Consider the following 19,838-nt stretch of genomic DNA (forward strand, 5'->3'; position numbering starts at 1 on the left):
TAGTAAGTATTTGATAAATGTGATCTATCATTACTTACCTTTTATTGTTTACCACATCCATTGGACAGTCCTTTATGATAGTGCAGTAGCAGGTGGGAGCTGAGAATGCTGCGCAGAGCTATTTGCCCTTTTCCCCACCTCTCATCTTTTAAAAAATGTATGAATAATATATCATAAGGACTTACATTGCAAATCCTATGCAAAGAAGGCCCCGATATATTCTTGTTCGGTAATGTTGCATGTTTTATTTTATAGTATTGCATATCATGCATAACTCGAAATATGAGACACTGCGTTTGATTTTATTTTTTAAATATGGAATGCTTCACGAACCCATGTATCATCTTTGCACAGGGGCCACGCTAATCTCTGTATCATTCCAAGTCCAGTATATGTGCACCACCATTGTAGTATAGGTAGTCATTTGCCGGAAGGAGATTTAAAAAGAAAAATATACTTTGGGTGTTGGTTTAAGTTCGACTGTAAGTAACAGGTACCCAAGAGAGACTGTAACCAAATAGGAATTTATTTAAAGTCACAAAAGAGTCCAGTGTAGTCAATCTTGGGTTGTCATGGGCTCTGTTTGTATTTTCACTCTATCGTTCTTAGCATGGAACGATATCTTCTATGGGAGACCTGTATCTTCCTCCTTGTTGCAACACAGACGCAAGGTGGCTGCTGCACCTCCAGCCTCGTGTCTAGGTGTCAGGAAGAAGGGAGAATGATCAAAAGGCAAAGAGGAAAGCAGGAAGGAGTAATGCCTACATCAAGAAAGTACAAGTTTTCCCAGAAACCCTTAAATTCTGTCCCATTGGTAAGAGCTGTCATTTGGTGTCCCCCTTGCCCAAGACAAAATAAGACTTGGTAAAAATTGGGGGTGGGTGTGGTCTGTAACAGTGGCCACCATAGCTTGCACGTGAGAACTGCACAATCTCAATTTTTTTTTATGGCTCTTCCATGTCTTACTTTGTTTGGGCTGTCACTACAGAATGCTGTAAACAGTGGCTTGTAAACAACAGAAGTTTAATTTTCACAGTTTTGAGGACAAAAAGGCCAAGATCAAGAAGCTGGCAAGATTCGGTGTCTGCTGAGGGCCTGCTCCTGGCTCACAGGCTGCTGCGTTTTCACATGGCAGAAGGGGCAAAGGAGTCTCTGGGCCTCTTACGAGGCCACCCTGTTGACCTAAACATCTCTCAAAGGCTCTGCCTCTTCATACTATCACATTGGGGTTAGGTCTAGACATAAGGATATTGGGGGGGGCACAGAAACATCTCCTTTGATACTGCATCGCTGATACGGATTAACGTGCTCATATTTAGGTGAGAGGAAAAAGGCCAGAGAAATTAATTGGCTCACTGTTACCTAGCTAGAATTTCAGCCTTTCTGCTACTCATCAGCTCATCTAACAACAACTTTTCAGACTTCTAGGCTTCTAGCTGAAATTAAAGGAATGTTTGTGTAGCTAATGAAAACAAATGCAATTTAAATATAGTTGCAGTTTTGCAATTAGTAATCCATCAGGGGAAGAGACCACTGTACCTGCTATAAATAGTTGAAGGAGTGATTGATTTACCTTAATAGGAGGCAGCCACCTAGAGCAGGGACAGAAATGATTCACTGGCCCAGAGCAAATGGTCTTTGGTAGCTTTTCCTCACCTAAGTTCCCTCTTGGGCACTGCTGCCACTAACAGTCTCAAAGATCCTGGAGTAGGTGAAAAAGATTAAATTCTTGCCACTGCACTGCTATACTCAGGTTTACACCACCATCTTGGAAGAATTTAGATGAAACATTCTGCTTAGAAATGACCCTTACTTCTCGAGTCAGCCTTGGTATCAGCAAAGCCATATTCTTAGGAGAAAACACGGATAGGTATCTTCCCAACTTCGAAGTGCTCCAGAAAGCCCATCTTCCTGTAATCGTTTTTAGTCTATACAATTTCCAAATAGATACAAGAATACATTCTAATTTTTTTTTTTAAGTTTCAACAATACACATAAAAAGGCGGCTCATAGAGACAAAGCAGGATGACAGCCACAGGAGAGGAATGGATTGAGCAAAAAGGAAAAAGGGTCCTGGCCAGCGTGGCTCAGTGGATTGAGCTCCGGCCTGTGAACCAAAGGGTCATTGGTTCAATTCCCAGTCAGGGCACATGCCTGGGTTGCAGGCCAGGTCCCCAGTGGGGGTTGCACAGGAGGCAACCACACATTGATGTTTCCCTCTCCCCCTCTGTCTAGAAGTAAAATCTTAAAAAAAAAAAAACAACTCATGGACAACAACAGTGTCATGGTTGGGCGGGGGGGAGTGTAAGGGGACTAAATAGCAATGGGGAAAAATACAATAAAAATTTTAAAAAGAAAAGGCTCCTCAATCCAAGTCCCTTTCCCAAAGGAAAACTTGTCTTCCTCTGCATTACATCCAGATACTGACAGTTCTTGGAAGGTGTGTGGAAGTAAGAAACGTCCAAACCTATAGAGAATTTTATGAGTTTATTTGAACCAAACCGACATGAAGGAAGCAAGACCTCAGATGCTCCAGAGAATGACTCGCAGTTCTTTTTGTATATTTGGAATTAAGAAGGGAACGTAAGGAAGATTACATGAAAGTGGGCAGAAGCAAGGTGGGGACTGGATTATAGAACAGCTAAGATTATGTGCTCCCTTGAGAAAGGTTTCATTTCCCAGGGGTGTGAAAAAGATTACTCCTCACATTTCAAAGGTGTATTGGCCTAGATGAACAAGAACAATCATAGGGCTTGCTTAAGGCAAAAATAAACATTTTAGGACTTCCAGCCAAGATACAAGCATAGGTAGATACACTTTGCCGCCTCATACGACCAAAAGAAGCACAACAAATTTAAAAACAAAAAATAACCAGAACTGCCAGAAAATTGAACTGTATGGAAGTCTGACAACCAAGGAGTTAAAGAAGAAACATTTATCCAGACTGGTGGGAGGCATGGAGACATGGGGCAAGATGGTGGCAGCTGGAGGATGGGGCAGTCTCACATTTGTGTGCAGATAAACTCAGAGGAACAACTGTAAAGCAACACAGATCACTCAACCCAGGGTTCCAGCACAGGGAAATAAAACCTCAAAACCGCTGGCTGTGAGAATCTGTGAGGGTTGCAACAGTGGGAGAAACAGCCTCACAGGAGAGTTTGTTGGAGAGGCCCACCTGGTCCTACAGCGTACACAAACCCACCCACCTGGGAATCAGCACCAGAAGGGCCCGATTTGCTTCTGGGTAGTGGGGAAGTGACTGAAAGCCAGCAGAGAGTCGAGCAAACAGCATTGTTCCCTCTCGGACCCCTCCCCCACATACAGCATCACAACACAGCAATGTGGGTTGCCCTGCCCTGGCAAGTACCTAAGGCTCTGCCCTTTTCATTGTAACAGGTGTGCAGAGACAAAGAAATATTGCCCAAATGAAAGAACAGATCAAAGCTCCAAAAATAGAACTAAGCAACAAGGAGATAGCCAAACTATGAGATGCAGAGTTCAAAACACTGGTAATCAGGATGCTCATAGAAATGGTTGAGTATGGTCCCCAAAAAGGAAAAAGTGAAGGCTATGCAGAATAAAATAAAGAAACATATACAGGGAACCAACAGTAAAGGGAAGGAAACTGGACTCAAATCAACAAGTTGAACCAGAAGGAAGAAATAAACATTCAACCAGAACAGAGTGAAGAAAAGAATTTTAAAAAAACAAGGAAAGGCTTAGGAACCTCCAGGACAACTTTAAACATTCCAACATCTGAATCAGGGGTGCCAGAAAGAGAAGAGGAAGAGCAAGAAATTGGAAACTTATTTGAAAAAATAATGAAGGAGAACTTCCCCAATCTGGCAAAGGAAATGGACTTCCAGGAAGTCCAGGAAGCTCAGAGAATCCCAAAGAAATTGGACCCAAGGAGGAACACACCAAGGAACATCGTAATTACATCCCCCAAGATGAAACAGAAGGAGAGAATCTTAATAGCAGCAAGAGAAAAGGACACAGTTACCTACAAAGGAGTTCCCATAAGACTGTCAGCTGATTTCTCAAAAGAAACTTTGCAGACAAGAAGGGGCTGGGAAGAGGTATTTGAAGTCATGAAAGGCAAGGACCTACATCCAAGATTCCTGTATCCAGCAAAGCTATCATTTAGAATGGAAGGGAAGATCAAGTGCTTCTCAGATAAGGTCAAGTTCAAGGAGTTCATCATCACCAAGACCTTATATGAAATGTTAAAGGAACTTATCTAAGAAAAAGAAGAATATCAAAAATATGAACAGTAAAATGACAACAAACTCACAACCATCAAAACAAAAAACCTAAAAAATCCAAAAACAAACTGAGCAAACAACAAAAACAGGAACAGAATCACAGAAATAGAGATCACATGGAGGGTTATCAGCAGGGAAGGGGAGGAGGGGAATGGGGGAAGGTACAGAGAATAAGAAGCATAAATGGTAGGTACAAAATAGACAGGGGTGGAGGGGTTAAGAATAGTATGGGAAATGGAGAAGCCAAAGAACTTACGTGTACAACCCATGGATATGAATTAAGGTGGGGGAATCCTGGCGGGAGGGTGGGTACAGGGCGAGGGGAATACAGGGGAGAAAAATATGGGACAACTGTACGAGCATGAGCAATAAAATATATTTAAAAAATAAATTTTAAAAAATAGCCCTGGCCGGTGTAGCTCAGTGGATTGAGTGCTGATCTGCGAACCAAAGAGTTGCCAGTTTGATCTCCAGTCAGGGCACATGCCTGGGTTGAGGGCCAGATCCCCAGTAGGGGGTGCACAAGAAGCAATCACACATTGATGTTTCTCTCCCACTCTCCCTCCCTTCCCCTCTAAAAATAAATAAAATCTTTTAAAAATAATAAATAAACATTTTATAGGCCTGGGCGTGATTACCCACTATGACCTGCCCAGTCAATAATTTATTATCAGATCACCTGTAAGGTTACTTTTGGTCAGGTTTATTACAGAGCCCTTTTTCATTCACAGGTACAATACATTTATTTTTGTTTTCCTCTCTTCTGAACCATTTTATGGGACTAGTTCTTCCCTATTTCCTAGATAAGATGTAAAGCAAAGTCCCAGGCAGTTCTACTAACAAGCTCTATAAATATTCAAGGAAAATAATTCTAAACCTGCACAAACTGTCTTAGAATGCAGAAAACAATCCCCAAATTCTGTTGTGAGAACAGTATAACTGATACCAAAACTATGTGAAAAGGAAAATTACAGGGTGGCCTCATTCATGAAAAATCAAATCTAGCAATGTATAGAAAAGTGCACCCCAACCAAGTAGGGTTATACAAAATTTAAAATATAATTGATCAAATTAGAATATTAAATGAGCATCTCAATAGATAAGCATTTAGTAAAAGTATCAACTGAATTTTAAAAATACGTATTTTAGCAAATAAGGGTTGAACTTCATTAATCCGATTAAATATGCAAGGAGGCATACTCAGTGGTGAAGCATTGAAAGCATTCTGTTGAGGATCAGAACAAGACAAGGGTACCCATTTTATTCACTTTGATTTAAATTTAAAGTTGAATATCCTAGTTAGTGCACTATATATATATATATGTATGTATATGTGTATATATATATATATATATATATATATATATGAAGTGGAAAGTAAGATACAAAAAAACCTTGTTACTTGCAGATAAGGTTGAGAATACAGGAAGCCTATAGGAATATATGATAAATTATAAGAATAAGAAATTTAGCAAGTTTGCTGTATACAACACCAATGTGTAAAAGTCAATTATATTGGTAAACACTAGCAACAAATACAGAATATAATCTTTAAAATCTACCATTTATAATAGGTCCAAAATATAAAGTACCTAGAAATAAGTTAATGGCAAAAAAAGAATAGGAGTTGCATGTAGGAAATATGAAGATTTTATTGAAAGATTTCAAATTTTAGATTGGGAACTGTTTTATGCATAGGATAGTTTCAATTGTTGTGTGTGGTGTAAATAAAATTTAAAGTGTGAAACAATTTAATTAGACCCAGATTAATGGAGCATTAGTTTAGAATCAGAAATTTATAGTCCCCTAATTTTGCTGTAAGGAGGCACTTCCTAGAAGCCATGAAGTTGACTGGGGAGCTGTAGTTACACAGGACAGGCTTAAGCGTTGAGACCTGTGGAAAGCTGTTTTTCCAGGACGTGGACAAGCAATTCAGCCTTTGTGCCTGGGGAGGTCTGCAAGCACCTCTTGAGTCTGAGTCATTGTGTTCCAGGGAGGGAATATCCATCATGCAGATAAAGAAATACCAGGAAAATCAATGCCTAACTGCAAATCTTATCTAATTATCCTCTTTTCCAAACACCTTGCCTATCCTTTGCTTCTCCTTATGAAAAGGAGGAGGAGAAGGGGAAGAAAAAGTCAGCTTGAGATATTAAGATGGATTTTAGGGTACGTAACCCACTGTCTTCTCAGATCTCCAGTATCTGAATAGAGTGACCATAAAGATTCAATCCTGGTGTCTACTTATTGGTTCTGGTTGTGACAGGCAGCCTGAATGCCACCTTTTCCAGTTTCACAGTGAACTCAAGAGTTAAAAGATTTTAACTTCGGTCTTAGTTGTTAGGCTTAAGTGACTAACACATGTGGAAAGCTTTTACTCCAGGAACAGGAATGCTTGACCAGGTAACTGCAGGTCAACAAAGCTGCAATTCAACCTTTGTGCCCTAGGGGTTCTGCAAGCCATTGCGTTCCAGAGAGGAAGCTCGGGATGCAGAAAAAGAATTGATCAACAGATAAAGAAGTAGGAGGAAAATGCCTCTGGATTGCAACTCTAATCCATTTAACCTTTTCCCCAAACCCCTTGCCTACCCTTCTATCTAATTAACCTTTTTCAAAACCCCTTACTCACCCTTTCCTCTCCTTGTAAAAAGGTCACCTTAATATGAAAGGTTAAGATGGTTTCTTTGGTACATAACCCACCATCTTCTCAGATTGCCAGCCCTTGAATAAAGCACCCATAAAGACGTTACAGAACAGACTTGGGGCAGGAGGTACATGATATACTATTACCAAAAGGACCCCCCCTTATTCTCTGGGGGTCCCCCCATGTACTAGGTTCGCTTTGCCCGCCACCAGGGAAAAGACGTCTCTCAATGCCAGAGATTGGTGAAAAGGAAAGGAATTGTTTATTTAAAAGTTATACAGACTTAGAGTAATGACTTAATGTCTTCATTAAAATACTAAAGTCCTTTAGAATACCCACAAATGCACAGTCCTTCCTTCTCCCCTTCGCACAGTCCAGGATACCGTATCTCAGGAAAAGAAGTAGAAGTCCGTGGCTCAGGTTCCCAGCACCATCAGCTGTGTTGCTGAGATCTCCAGTTAATCCGAAATCATGTGGCACCTTCTCATAGCCCACCAGTGAGAGTCCTTTCACCCCTTTTCTTCCAGGCAAAGTCTCTCCTGCTGCCTAAGCCACGTGGCAAAAGGGAGCACCCCAAAGCCACATGGTCCTGACTCTCACCCAAGCCGTGGGGTCCCCACCTGGCATGGCTGCTGAGCCTGGGTTTAAATCCCAGCACCCGTCTTCCTCTGCAGCCCCATTTCCAACCCCTCCCACAATCAGTTACACCTGCCAGCATTCCCATATTCTTCCAGCTTTACTGGGCTGCCATTGTAAGTCTGGGCAGGTGTGGCCCCATGGCGTGGAGCCAGTCATCTCCAAGGTCTCATGCAGGTGCCGTAACCAGGGGAAGTTGCTTCCCAGTTACATCATGGTCTGGAGTCACTCCCATCTCCCTGGCTCAAAGGAGGGCCACAGCTATTTAACATATCTGTGAAACCAGTTAAAGGTTATAGATATGTTAAATGACCATTCTAGAGGTTACCTACAAAACTGTTGCTGTACAAAACAGCTCTGAATGGCCCTGCTCCATGTGTCCGTTCCCCCAGCTCAGACTTGTGGGGGTGAGGACATTCTATATATGTATTTTTCTAATATTTCCTGGACACCCTGAGTTCTGGACCCCATTACAAATCCCTATTTGGGCCCCCCTTCTTAGCTGCACCCTGTTAAAAGATTCAATCCTTATCTTTACTTAATTGGTTCTGGTAATGACAGGCAGCACAAACACCTACTTTTCTGGTTTCAGTGAGTTGTGTACTAATGTAACCCCTTTGGATTATGGTTTCTGTTTGCGCCATTCAGTCAACAAGGAACATACCCATCTGTTTTCTAGTCCCAGTTCTTTGGATTTCTATAGAGCCACTTCTTGTTAGCTTCTAATCATTCTGCCAGTCAAGAAAGTGAATGGTGTTAGCTACCGCCTCCAGGCTGCCATCACTCTAATACCAGCACAGCCTCTAGATCCTTTAGCTCCAGCTGAAGTAGAAGCAGGACAAGTTAGGCCTCTATACCATGGCTCCTACCAAGCAGACTGCTTGCAAATCGAACAGTGTAAAGCACCTAGGAAGCAACTGGTTTCCAAAGCTGCTTGCAGGCATGAACCCTCTACTGAAGGGGTGAAGAACCTCCTTGTTACCGTGATACTATGGCCTGATACCATGGCATTCTGAAATTAGGAATTATCAGAAGTCAACTAAACTTCTGATTCGCAAACTTCCCTTTCAGCACCTTGTATAGATATTGCTCAGGACTTCAAAACAGATCTGCCATCCCAGAGTGTAGCTATTGGTGCTTTGCAGGAGGCGAGTGAGGCTTATCTGGTTGGCCTTTTTGGAGACACCAGCCCGTGGGCCATCCATGCCAAGTGTGTAGCCACTATGCCAAAAGACATCGGGTAGCATACCACACAGGGAAATGTGCTTATGAGTCCAGTATGATGAGAAACATTTCATGCTTTAAAAAAAAAATTCTCTTCTTCCTGTTATTTGTAGTTCTACATGTTAGACTGCCCCCCACCTCGCCCCCACCCATGGAATCAAAAGTTACCTGAGTCTATGATTGCAAGGGAAAAATAGGGGATGGGAATTAGGAATTGCCAGTTTTTCCATCTTCATTTCTGTGTGAATTTTTTAAATATAAATGTGGGGACATAAAGCATTAATGCGAGTCAAAATGTTTCAGTGAACAAGTGAACAAGTTTCAGCAGATGAAATTTGTAACAATTATAAATAAACCTGTTAAATTTTTCTGGCCAATGCCAGCACTTGGATATTTAGAAAACAAGTAAATTTCGAGATTTTTAAAAGATTTTATTTATTTATTTTTAGAGAGAGGGCAAAGGAGGGAGAAAGAGAGGAAGAGAAACATAAATACGTGGTTGCCTCTCACACGCCCCCAACTGGGGACCATGTGCCCTGACTGAGAATCAAACCAGTGACCTTTTGGTTCACAGGCCGGTGCTCAATCCACTGAGCCACACCAGCCAGGACAGAAAAGAGGTAAATTTCTTATTAATGGCAACTAAGTGTTGTTCGTAGCATTTTCATCATACCTTAGATTCCGTCCACTCACTGTGCATTCTGTGTTGTCCTACATGCAACTAAATGTTCTTAATGTCATCAATCTCTGTGCTCTTCGTGTAAGTTTGCTATTAAAATGCATTAAACTATAAAAAATGAAATTTATTGAATTTTAGAAGCCTCTTCTCACTTATAATTGAAGGCCCTGAGATGTCTTGCTAAAGAGAGATGAAGGAATGGTTGAAGATAGAAAAGTAATCCCAGGTATTTTCTGTTGGCAAATGGATGTTGAAATTAGGTCCTAGTATATTCAATGAGTGAGAGATTTGTTTGGACTAAGATCTTTTCTTTGTTGCAAATATTCCCTAAAGGATTTAGACACTACCCCTCCCACAATTTTGGTGTGAATTTTACTAATCCATTAATCTAAATTCTAGATGAGACTTCATCAGTCTCTCAGAGAACCAGAGGGAGGGGAGCCCTCAAGGTAAGGAAGAGCCTCATAGAACTTCCTGCAAGTTGGAAGATGAACACAAGGCAATAATTTTGTAAGAGGTGGTAAAGCATTGACAAATATACTTTGCTTCTCAGGTTTGCTTAGATAGGACCTTGGCGTCACTAGTATCCAAAATAGGAATACTTTGAAAGCTTGTATTCTTGAGCTCATCCTAATTCAGGCCTTGCCGTGCTGTTACTGGAAGAGAAAAAGAGGAGTCGAGGAGAGATGAAACGATGTTGTGTAGTCCTCCCCTCTTAAAAAACATCCAAATGTGTAAAAAAAAAAACCCTTTTATTAGAGATTATTTGAGCCAAGCAGAGGACACACTTGGAAGCAAGATCTCAACAGACTAAGAAAAGTGATTTCCAGAATGACTATTTGAAGTTTCTATCATACATTTGGAATTAAGGAGGGAAAGTAAGGAAGGAAACTGAAGTTTACAGGAATGTGAGTGAAAGCGAGACAGGGAAATCTCTGTGATTGGATTACAGGATACTTAAGATTAGGTGCTCTCCAGAGGGGTCTGAATAAGAGGCATTTCAAAGGTGTGTTAAGGAAAAATAAAATTAAACAGAAAAAGTAAAGAAAAGGTGTATTAACCTAAATGCACAAAAACAATGGATGGGATTGCTTAAGGGGAAGACAAATGTTTTCCTGGCCTGGGGTGACTACCCACTAGGACCTGACCAGTTAGGAATTTATGATCAGATGACCCTGTGATGTTACTTCTGGTTACTACGCGGCCCCTTTTGATCCGCAACTACTGAATGCGTTAAGAGTCTGTTACGATACTCTAGTGAGTATTGTATTAGTCTGGGCTTGTAGGTAGGGAAAGATACTGCAAAAAGCAATTTTGAAGACTGGCCCTGTTCAGTATTGCAGAATACTGTGGAGCTTCATAATGAGGAACTTTTGTGATTGAGCAGACTCTGGATCTTTGGAGGTAGAAGAGGTAGAAAGGGATAAAGAAAAGCTTGATTTGTAGATTGTTGTAAGTAGTTGTAAGAAGTTGACCCAAGCCAATTTGTTCATGTCCTATTCTTAGGTTCTTTCAGTAAAGCTAGCTGTAGCTACCCAAGAAGTTTGAAGTGTTAACTAATATCTGATAACCTTGCCAAATTATAAGTGTCTCAGACCAAACTCTGCCACACGTCAAGAAGTTAATCAAGCAACATTTATTAGCAGAAACATTCATTCACCCTATTCCTAGCTCACTGTCCTAAGTGTTCTCTCTGTCTAGAAGCTTCATTTGAGGCAGACAAGGAAACATTCCGGAGGCTAGGATTCGGTTACCTTTAAAGATAACATCATGGAGCCAGACATCCTCCTGATCAGTGTTCATTTAGGGATGGAACTTTGAGGGCGGTCCTTTAAGGGGTCAGGTTGCAGGCCTCATTGATTCTTATACCTTATTCATGCAAGGCTGCAGTGTTTCAATTACTTAAAGCAGTCCAAATATCTTGAACACCTTTAATTTCACTGATAAGAGCCCATTCCTAACTAACAAGCAAATAATTTTATATACATCTATTTCTGATCTTTACTTTGCTTGTTAGCAGAGCCTGAAGTGTTAGCTGAGCTATGGATAACGAAGTGCTTGTAGTAACTGCATAAAATATGAACTTTCTGAGTAGGAGCTGATCACTCCTAGTGTGTGAATTTTCTGTTAGAACATACACTGTCCTTGCTAAAAGACTTTAAATTACAAATGTTGTAATACAGATGAAGGTAGTCCTTTGCATTTATAGTTTAATATTTGTGGTTTTAACAGATTATGAGCAATAATCTGTAGTTCTTTATCATTTACTAAGATAAAGTGACTAAAAGACTGATGACGCACACCACAGAGGGTCACTTGGCTGGTAATTGAATTTACCTGATCAATCTTTTATATTTCAGATTTTATTTATTTATTTTTAGCAAGAGGGGAAGAGAGGAAGAAAGAGAAGGGGAAAAAAAAAAAAATCAATATGTGAGAGAAACATAGGTTGGTTGCCTTTTGCATGTTCCCAAACAGGGACCTGGCCTGCAACCCAGGCATGCGCCCTGACTGGGAATTGAACCAGCAGCCTTTAAGTTTGCAGGCCAGCACTCAATCCACTGAGCCACACCAGCCAGGGATAGCTGTTCAATCATTATCTACATTTTCTTCCTGACACGTAAACACTAATTCATTAATGGCTAAAAAGGGCCATATAAAATTTCAGTTATACTGCAGTGCTTTTTTGAGTGTGACATTATGTGACATTGTTTGGAAATTTATGACAGTATCAGGATGTCAGAGATTTACTGTGCTATGTACTTTTGTCTGTGGGAGACTATGCCTCCAGTCTTAGTCCCACAAGTCGTCAGGTGTCTTTTCCACTTTCTGAAATTCCAGTTCAGGGTGGCTAGATCTAAATAGTCCGTATCTCAGGAACCCCGAAATACATGAAGCACAAACGGACAGAATTAAGGGAGAAACAGATAATTAAACAGTAACAGTTGGAGACTCCAAAACCTCACTTTTAATAATAGATAGAACAATGAGGCAGAAGATAAAAATGTAGAAAACTTGAACAACACTTTTAACCTACTAGATCTAACAGACATCTACAGAACAGTTTACCCAACAAAAGCAGAATATATATTATTCTCACGTACATATAAAACATTTTCTAGGATAGACCATAAAGCAAAATATTTTTTAAAATGATTTTAGAGAGAGAGAGGGAAGGAGAGAGAAAGAAACATCGATTTGTTGTTCCACTTACTGATGCATTCATTGGTTGACTCTTGTATGTGCCCTGACTGGGGATCAAAACTGCAACCTTGGCCTATCAGGAGGACACTGTAACCAACTGAGTTACCTGGCTAGGGCAAAGCAAATCTTAATAAAATTAAAAAAACCCAAATTATAAAAAGTATGTTCCCAGTGCACAATGAAATAAAATTAGAAATCACTAGGATGAAATTTGGGAAATAACACACTCCTAAATAAACAATGGGTGAAATAAAAATTCACATGAGAAATTGGAGAATGCTTTGAGATAAATGAAAATGAAAACACAATATATCAAAACATACAGGATGCAGCTAACATAATGTTTAGAAAAAGATATGAGTTTAAATGGCAATTTAAAAAAAAAATCTCAAATCAATAATCAAACCTTGCACCTTAAGAAACTATTTAAAAAGCCAGGTATTTCACTTGGTAAGAGTGTCATCCCTATACACCAAGTTTGTGGTTCGATCTCTGGTCCAAGCACATACAAGAATCAACAAATAAATGCATAAATAAGTGGAACAGCAAATTGATCTCTCTCTCTCTTTCCTTTCTTCTTTCTCTAAAATCAAGAAAAGTTAAAATAAAAAAACTATAAAAAGAGCAAAACAAACAGAAAGAAAGAAATAATAAAGATTAGAACAAAAATGAATGAAACAGAAAAGAGAAAAACAGCAGAGAAAAATGAGCAAAACCAAAAGTTGGTTCTTTGAAGAGATGAACAAATATCGGGAATTAAAGAAGGAGCTTATACCATTTGTGACAGCATGGATGGAACTGGAGAGCATTATGCTAAGTGAAATAAGCCAGGCAGTGAGGGACAAATACCATATGATCTCACCTTTAACTGGAACATAGTCAACAGAAGAAAAAAGCAAACAAAATATAACCAGAGGCATTGAAGTTAAGAACAATCTAACAATGGGCAGGGGGGAGTGGGGAGGGAACAGTGAGGAGAGGGGATTAAAGGAACTACTCTAAAGGACACATGGACAAAATCAAGGGGGAGGGTGGAAGCAGGGGAGGGAGGTGGATTTGGCTGGGGTGGGGTGGAGGGATGGGGAGAAAATGCAGACAATTGTAACTGAGCAGCAATAAAATAATTTAAAAAATAAAAAAAAAAGAAGGGACATTACTACTGTCCTTACAGAAGTAAGAAGGACGATAAGGGTGACCTAGGTGAAGTGGACAAATTCCTAGAAAGACATAAAGTCCAACATAAAAATCAATCAATACAATATATAGAATAAAGTGAAAAATCACATGGTCATTATAATAGATGCAGAAAAATCCTTTGACAAAATTCAACATCCCTTCATGATAAAAAAAAAAAAACCAAAACCAACACTCAACAGACTAGGAATAGAAGGGAACTTGATAAGCCTGATAAAACCACTTACAAAACCCCACAACTAACATCACACTTAATAGTGAGAGACTGAATGTTCTTCCTCTAAGATCAAGCACAAGGCAAGGACATGCATTCTTGCCACTTCTATTTAACATTGTATTAGGCATTCTAGCAAGAGCTGGATGTGAGAAAAAAATTTAAAGCACCCTTATTGAAGAAAAAGGAATAAAACTATGTCTATTCAAAGATGACATGATTTGCAAAATATCCTAAAGAATTGACACACATACAGTAAGTTGTGTGGGGCAGAGCTTCTAGAGATCTCCAAGGCAGGCTCAACAGTGTCAGCCAGGTTGTTGGAGTCTCAGACTTGGCAGCCGCCTGCCGGCTCTGTTGGGGAAGAGTTTAGCAAAGGAACAATGGCCCCAGCTTACCTGGAGGCCAGACATTTCAGTTCCTCCCTGTATGTCGCTGTTGCCTTTCAAGCTGCTGCCCTGGTGCTGGAGCTCAGAGGGAGTGAGTCTGAGTAGGGATGTGTTTGGCCAAGTGGGAAAGTAGCTACAATGCATAAGCTACAAGCTACAATTCTGGAAGCCAAAGCACTGATTATGGGTATTTCAGATCTATAGCTGCTGATGGTATGATGATGGCAAACCCTCAGAGCTTGCTGTCGTGTATCCTGCAGGGCTCTGCTGCAAGATGACATCACTCAAGCTGCAGCATGTGCACACAGGGCTGTCAGCCTCACAAGGCATCGGAGCACGGGGGCGTGGAGAAATCCTTGTCAGAACCGAGGCCCCGCTGAGTATATTCAGGGTTGTGGAGTGCAATTGGAATCGTCCTTCTTCAGCTCATTTTGTCTCTTTCTCATATTAAGGAGGAGTAGTTGAGTTAAAGTTCACATTACTGTTCTTTCAAACAAATAACGTTTTTACAGAAGCAGGAGCAAAACAGGGTCTTTCTTCTAAGAGGCTAATGTTTTCCAATGTGTTGATTTGGGGGCAGTAAGCCTACAACATTTTTCAGTTTGCTAATAGAGCGAATGCTGCTGGAAATTTATGTAAAATCTTGATTATTAAATACCTCTCCAGTATATTAATTTCTTAATCAAAGAAATAACCCAGACTCCATCTTGAATGATACAAGAGTGTGTGTGCCTCAACATTCAATAAGTGTGTAGCAAAAGACTATCTTAAAACACACTGACCTTAGGCAAAATCTCAGCTGTGTAGGCATTTGATGTCTTTATCTGTTTACTCACCTCCCAAAACAGAGAAAGATAAATAACCATTCTTTATTGGGCAATACAGAATTAACAAAGGAGCAGAGTTCCAAGTGGCTAAAAATGGAGACAGCCTGAATCAAGAATTTTGGTTTCATAAAGTGTGATATTTGGTTTAAATGTTTTCTTAGAAATGTTGCTTTTATACACCTTTAAAAATGAACTCACAATTTATACATCAATTTATTTTAGCCCTTTAAAATACTTTTATACATCTTGCTGCTGATGAAGGAATATGAAGAAAGATTAGATGTGCTGTTGCTGTTTCTTAATTTTATAAGCTTAGATTCAAGCATTATGACGAAAACTGGGGATACTCACAACTATCAACAAATGAGCCTAAAAAAAAGAAAAAACAATGAAAACAAAAACTAAGCAAACAACTAGAACAGGAACAGAATTAGAGAAACGGACATTACATGGAGGGATTTCAGTGGGGAGGGGGAAGGGAGGAATAGGGGGGAAAAGGTATAGGGAAGAAGAAGCATAATTGGTAGGCATAAAATAGACGGGGAGAGGTCAACAATGGTATAGGAAACAGAACTCAAAGAACTTATATGTATAACCCATGGACATGAACTAAAGGGGGGGATGCTGGAGGGTTGAGGGGTGCAGGGCAGAGGGGGGATACAAGGAGAAATATTGGGAAAATTCTAATAGCATAATCAGTAAAATATACTTTAAAAACCCCCCAAAACCCCGGGGGACGGATGTGTTTGCAAGCATTAAAGTAAGTGTTAATTAACCACCAGTGTGGAAATTATCATGTTGTAAAACAAACATTATCAGCCCTGGCTGGTGTAGCTCAGTGGATTGAGTGCTGGACTGCGAACCAAAGGGTCACCAGGTCAATTCCCAGTCAGGGCACATGCCTGGGTTGTGAGTCAGGTCCCCAGTTGGGGGCGTGCGAGACACAACCACACATTGATGTTTCTTTCCCTCTCTTTCTCCCACCCTTCCCTCTCTCTAGAAATAGATAAAATCTTAAAAAAAAAAAAAAAACACATTATCAATACAGTCAAGAAAGTGAAAACACAGCCCACAAAATGAGAAAAAAATATATTATTTTTTTGATTTTTTAAAAATTATTTTATTGTTGATCAATTACAATTGTCTGCATTTTCTCCCCACTCCTCCCCCGCCATCCAAACCCACCTTCCTCCCCTGCTTCCACCCTCCCCCTTGATTTTGTCCATGTGTCCTTTAGAGTAGTTCCTCTAAACCCCTCTCCCCACTATCCTTTCCCCACTCCCCTCTGGCTATTGTTAGATTGTTCTTAACTTCAATGCCTCTGGTTATATTTTGTTTGCTTTTTTCTTCTGTTGATTATGTTCCATTTAAAGGTGAGATCATATGGTATTTGTCCCTCACTGCCTGGCTTATTTCACTTAGCATAATGCTCTCCAGTTCCATCCATGCTGTCACAAAGGGTATGAACTCCTTCTTTCTCTCTGCTGCGTAGAATTCCATTGTGTAAATGTACCATAGTTTTATGATCCACTCGTTTGCTGATGGGCACTTAGGTTGCTTCCAGCACTTGGCTATTGTAAATTGTGCTGCTATGAACATTGGGGTGCATAGGTTCTTTTGGATTGGTGTTTCAGGATTCTTAGGGTATAATCCCAGCACCAGAATAGCTGGGTCAAAAGGCAGTTCCATTTTTAGTTTTCTGAGGAAATTCCATACTGTTCTCCATAGTGGCTGCACCAGTCTGCATTCCCACCAACAGTGCACTAGGGTTCCCTTACCTCCGCATCCTCTGCAACACTTGTTTGTTGATTTGTTTATGTTGGCCATTCTGACCCATGTGAGGTGGTATCTCATTGTGGTTTTAATTTGCATCTCTCTGATGGCTAGTGATGCTGAGCATCTTTTCATACGTCTCTGGGCCCTCTGTATGTCTTCCTTGGAGAAGTGTCTGTTCAAGTCCTTTGCCCATTTTTTAATTGGGTTGTTTGTCTTCCTGGAGTGGAGTCATGTGAGTTCTTTATATATTTTGGAGATCAGGCCCTTGTCTGATGTATCATTGGCAAATATGTTTTCCCATACAGTTGGTTATCTTTTCATTTTAATGCTGTTTTCTTTACCCATGCGGAAGCTTTTTAATTTCATAAGGTCCCATTTGTTTATTCTTTCCTTTATGTCCCTTGATTTAGGGGACATGTCTGTGAAGATGTTGCTGCGTGGAATGTCTGAGTATTTCCTGCCTATGTTCTCCTCTAAGACTTTTATGGTGTTACGACTTACATTTAAGTCTTTTATCCACCTTGAATTTATTTTTGTGTATGGCGTAAGTTGGTGCTCCAGTTTTATTTTTTTGCATGTAGCTGTCCAGATCTCCCAACACCGTTTGTTGAAGAGGCTATTTTTGCTCCATTTTATGCTTCTTCCCCCTTTGGCGAATATTTATTGACTGTAGAGACTTGGGTTTATTTCTGGGCTCTCTATTCTGTTCCATTGGTCCATGTGTCTGTTTTTATGCCAGTACCAGGCTCTTTTGATTACAGTGGCCTTGTAATACAGTTTGATATCAGGTATTGTGATCCCTCCTGCTTTGTTCTTCTTTCTCAGAATTCCTGCAAGTATTCGGGGTCGTTTATGGTTCCATATAAATTTCTGAAATGTTTGTTCTTTATCTGTGAAATATGTCGTGGGTACTTTAATAGGGATTGCATTAAATCTATAAATCACTTTGGGTAGTATGGCCATTTTGATGATGTTAATTCTTCCAATCCATGAGCATGGTACATGCTTCCATTTGTTTGTGTCTTCCTTAATTTTTTTCTTCAGTGTAGTATAGTTTTCTGAGTACAGGTCTTTTACCTCCTTGGCTAGGTTTATTCCTAGGTACTTTATTTTTCTTGTTGCTATATCAAATGGGATTTTTTTCCTGATTTCTCTTTCTGATGTTTCATTGTTGGTGTACAGGAGTGCCTTTGATTTCTGAGAATTGACTTTGTATCCAGCTGTTTTGCCAAATTCATTTATTAGGTTGAGTAGTTTTTTGGTGGAGTCTATAGGATTTTCTATGTACACTATCATGTCATCTGCAAACAATGACAGTTTTGTTCCCTCCTTTCCAATTTGGATGCCTTTTGTTTCTTTTTCTTGTCTGATTGCTGTGGCTAGGACTTCCAGTACTATGTTGAATAGGAGTGGTGAGAGAGGGCATCCTTGTCTTGTTCCTGATCTTAGTGGGAAAGCTCTAAGTTTTTGTCCATTGAGTATGATGTTGGCTGTAGGTCTCTCATACGTGGCTTTTATTATGTTGAGGAATGCTCCCTCTATTCCCACTTTGCTGAGTGTTTTTATCGGAAATGGGTGCTGTACCTTATCAAATGCTTTTTCCACATCTATTGATATGATCATGTGATTTTTGTCTCTGGTTTTGTTTATGTGATGTATTATGTTTATTGATTTGCTAATATTGTACCACCCTCGCATCCCCGGGATGAATCCCACTCAATCATGGTGTATGATCTTTTTAACATATTGCTGAATGCAGTTTTCCAGTATTTTGTTGAGGATTTTAGCATCTATGTTCATATCAGTGATATTGGCCTGAAGTTTTTTTTCTTTGTTATGCCTTTATCTGGTTTTGGGATTAGGATGATGTTGGCTTCATAAAATGAGTTTGGGGGTCTTCCATCTTCCTGAATGTTTTGAAATAATCTGTGGAGAATGGGGGTTATCTCTCCCTTAAATGTTCTGTAGAATTCTCCTGTGAAACCATCTGGTCCAGGGCTTTTGTGTGTCAGATGCTTTTTGACTACTGTTTCAATTTCATCAGGTGTTACTGGTCTGTTCAGGCTTTCTGCTTCTTCTTCATTCAGTTTTGGAAGATTATATTTTTCTAGAAATTTGTCCATTTCACCCTGGTTTTCAAATTTCTTGGCATATAGTTGTTCATAGTAATTTCTTAGGGACAATCCCTTGCATTTCAGTGGTATCAGTTATAACCTCTCCTCTTTCATTTCTGATTGTGTTTTTTGGGGTCCTCTCTCGTTTTTCTTGATGAGCTGCCTAAAGGCTTGTAGATTTTGTTTATCTTTTCAAAGAACCAGCTCCTGGGTTCATTGATCCTCAGAATTGTGCTTTTAGTCTCTATGTCATTTAACTCTGATCTTGGTTATTTCCTTCCTTCTACTTGCTCTGGGTTGTCTTTGTTGTTGTTCCTCGAGTTCTTGTAGGCATAGGGTTAGGTTGTTTGTTTGAAATGTTTCTATCTTTTGAAGGTAGGCCTGTATTGCTATGAACTTCCCTCTCAGGACTGCCTTTTCTGTGTCCCATAGGTTTTGGGTTGTTGTGAGTTCATTTTCATTTGTTTCCAGAAAGTTTTTGATTTCTTCCCTAATCTCATTCTTGACCCATTCATTGCTTAATAGCATGCTATTCAGTCTCCATGATTTTGAGTGTTTTGGGGTTTTTCCTTTGGGGTTGGTTTCTAGTTTCAGTCCCTTGTGGTCAGAGAAAATGCTTGATATGATTTCAATTTTCTTGAATTTGTCGAGGCTTGTTTTGTGTCCTATCAT

The 19,838-nt window shown here is 39.9% G+C and overlaps 1 pseudogene; it reads right to left on the reverse strand.

Annotated features, from left to right (window-relative positions):
- Positions 1 to 309: 309 nt before the first annotated feature.
- On the reverse strand, positions 310 to 403 carry LOC112320724 (U6 spliceosomal RNA; annotated as a pseudogene).
- Between the last annotated feature and the right edge of the window lie 19,435 nt (positions 404 to 19,838).

Source organism: Desmodus rotundus, chromosome 2, assembly GCF_022682495.2.
Source record: "Desmodus rotundus isolate HL8 chromosome 2, HLdesRot8A.1, whole genome shotgun sequence".
Lineage (NCBI taxonomy): Eukaryota > Metazoa > Chordata > Mammalia > Chiroptera > Phyllostomidae > Desmodus > Desmodus rotundus.